This window comes from Petaurus breviceps, unplaced genomic scaffold, assembly GCF_028583685.1.
Source record: "Petaurus breviceps papuanus isolate PSGF00001 unplaced genomic scaffold, PetGlider_PUasm1.0 178, whole genome shotgun sequence".
NCBI lineage: Eukaryota > Metazoa > Chordata > Mammalia > Diprotodontia > Petauridae > Petaurus > Petaurus breviceps.
In genome coordinates, this window is record NW_027185777.1 from 765,142 (window position 1) to 767,813 (window position 2,672).

At 43.3% G+C, this 2,672-nt stretch overlaps 1 long non-coding RNA gene across 1 annotated transcript in view; it reads left to right on the forward strand.

Annotated features, from left to right (window-relative positions):
* The first annotated feature begins 1,471 nt into the window (after positions 1–1,471).
* The window catches only part of LOC138159747 (uncharacterized), a 67,405-nt gene continuing 66,204 nt past the window's right edge, over positions 1,472–2,672 (forward strand). Inside the window, exon 1 of the long non-coding RNA XR_011167960.1 lies at positions 1,472–1,863. This is a non-coding gene — a long non-coding RNA (uncharacterized lncRNA). The remainder of the gene's footprint in view (positions 1,864–2,672) is intronic.

The following is a 2,672-nucleotide window of genomic DNA, read 5'->3' on the forward strand; positions in this document are numbered from 1 at the left end:
CCTACAACTTGAATTCCAATCCTTTCCTAATCCAATCCCAACAGCCAGGGTCAGGACCACCACTGTCTGGAGCAGCTGAGCGTCAGTCCCCATTCCACCATCCATCAAACTTTGCTGACCACAAACTACTTCCAGACTCAGACCAAGAGTATATTTCTTCTTCTGTGGGAGGGGAAGGCAAGAAATGAGGGGCTACCTGAGCAACGGAGATCCGTTCATTTTGTTACTAATAAAAGACAGAGTGGGGCTTCCTCCCACCCACAGTAAAGTGGAAATTCCTGGGGAGAAGGGTCTGTTTCCATTTTTGTCTTACTCTCCCCAGCATCTGCTGGATAAATACTTGTTGGATTAAATCGAATTTAATAGAATTTGTGTTTTAACATTCACTCAGAGTTTAGGATGAAATAGAGGAAGGGCAGTCATAATTAGACATGTACCCTGGATTCTGAGAGAGCAGGTCAGAATAAGAGATAGTATTTCTACTTAACTTCAAAGTTTACAAAGCACTTTACAAGCAAAGTCTCATTCAATCTTTCCAATAGCCCTTTTTTTAATCCCCATTTTACAGTTGAAGAAACTGAAGCAAACGGAGGTTAGATGACTTGCTCAGGACCACACAACTAGTAATTGTCTGAGCCTGGATTTGAACTCGGGTCTTCCTGACTCCAGGCCTAGAGCATTCACTGTACCACTTGTCTGCCCCCAGATTAGTACAGAAGAGTGAAAGCAAGGGCAGTCACCAAAGGATAACAACAAAACTTGGCATGGAATTGTAAAAATAGTGTCAGGAAGCCTAGAGGTCAGCAAAGTTCAGTTCATCTGGAGTGATATTTATTCTTGAGGAATTAAGATTTTTGTGATCGACGCTTTCTTATCTAGAGCATCGTGGTAATATAATAACATTATGAACCTATCAACAATGTTATCTATATTAATATCTCAATAATACGTCGTACAGCTGCCTCCCCGAGGAATCAACATCAAGCTCATTGGCTTAGAGCTAGCAGACCACATCTCCATTCCTTTTAAGAAAACAGGACAAAATTTGCCCTTCTCTAGTAGGCCTTTCCTCTCCCATTCTCCATCATTTCTCAGAGATCCTGAGTCTTGAGTGGTTCAACAATCATATCTGCCAGTCTTTGAGTATCTTGGCCTAAAACTCCTCTCTTCCAAATGTTATTAACCCATCAAGAGCAACTAAGTACTCTCATTTACTGTCACCCTACTTTTAGCACAGAGGCACCTGGTGGCACAGTGGATAGAGCTCCCATCCCAAGTGAGGAAGATCTGAGTTCAAATCTGGCCTCAGGCACTTATTGGCTGTGGAGCCCTGGTCAAGCCATTTAACTTTTGTCTGCCTCAGTCAAATTTGGTCTTCACTGAGATTCCTTTCGGTTCTAAATCTAGTGAAACCTAGCATGTTCTCCAAAAGGCATGTGAACACCTGTGCTGGCTGGATGCCTGATAGAAAGAGCAAGCCCAGGAATTCTGCTTCAAAGACACTGAAAATGTCAAGTGAAAAGCCCAGGACTCCCTGTCTCTTGTGACAGGGAAGCAACACTCAGTACAACTTAGACAGTTTTGGAATAAAAATGCCACCAGCCCCATGCTTCTGACTCAGCCTTGTAAATGAGAACATCATTTGACTGAATTCTTCAGTCAGGGCCAGGGTACAAACTAATCCCATCAGAGTGAAGACACTTACAGCCATCCCTGGGCACGTTTGTCTCCAAATGCTTTACAAAGCCCAGAGGAAATGTGGAGTGTCTGATTGCTTGGATGTTTGTCCAAATGAAGGATGCCAGGAGCCCAGGCCTGAGTCTGACTCAAATGTTGGAGGGCACAGTGAAGGATTGTTTGTGGGTGAGTCTTTTATTTCTTTTGGAAGAATCTAGAGGAGGTGGGAGGGTGGAAATCATGTGGGGATCCCACAGCCCTTTATTTGTCAGGCATCTGTGTTTTGTGACATTCAAGTAAGTGCATGGAAACTTTTTAAGATGTGCGTTCACTCCATGTTGAGTGAATTGAAAACTTCCGATTGTCCATGGGCCAGAGAATGTCTGAGAGAGACTTTTACAGGAAAAAAAATTGGTTAGAAATACTATTTTTTTTCTCCCCACTCCCAATTCCCTTCTCCTTTAATGTTTATATTTGTGACAATGTGTTAGTAATTGCAGGGAGTGGGTCCCTGGTTTTATACCCATCAGCAAATGCACTCAGTGTTGCAAGCTCAACAATGAACCCTTCCCACCCTCTACCCCAAGACCTTCCTGAAGCGTTCACTCCATCTTTCATGACTGTTTGGGGACAGAATGAACATTCTGATACAATTGGGAGCTCTTCCTTATGTGCTGTCATCCTCCCTGGAAGTCTGGGTGGTGGGGTGTGGAGAGGAATGCGTCTTCTGGATCTCATGGCCTACTAGAGAAGGAACACCAACTAGCCTGTGTGGTTTAGCCTCATTTATCAAAACCTGCCAGGCTTGGCTATGCTGCACATCGAGCTATCTTCTGCCATGTCAACATTTTAATTACTGTTTCTAATATTTGCCTTTCATTAGGAGCCAGAAAAAAGGCTTTTAAAGTTTTTTTTGTAGAGTAAATACTGGAAAACCCCCTTCAAGAATCTCTCTCTCTCTCTCTCTCTCTCTCTCTCTCTCTCTCTCTCTCTCT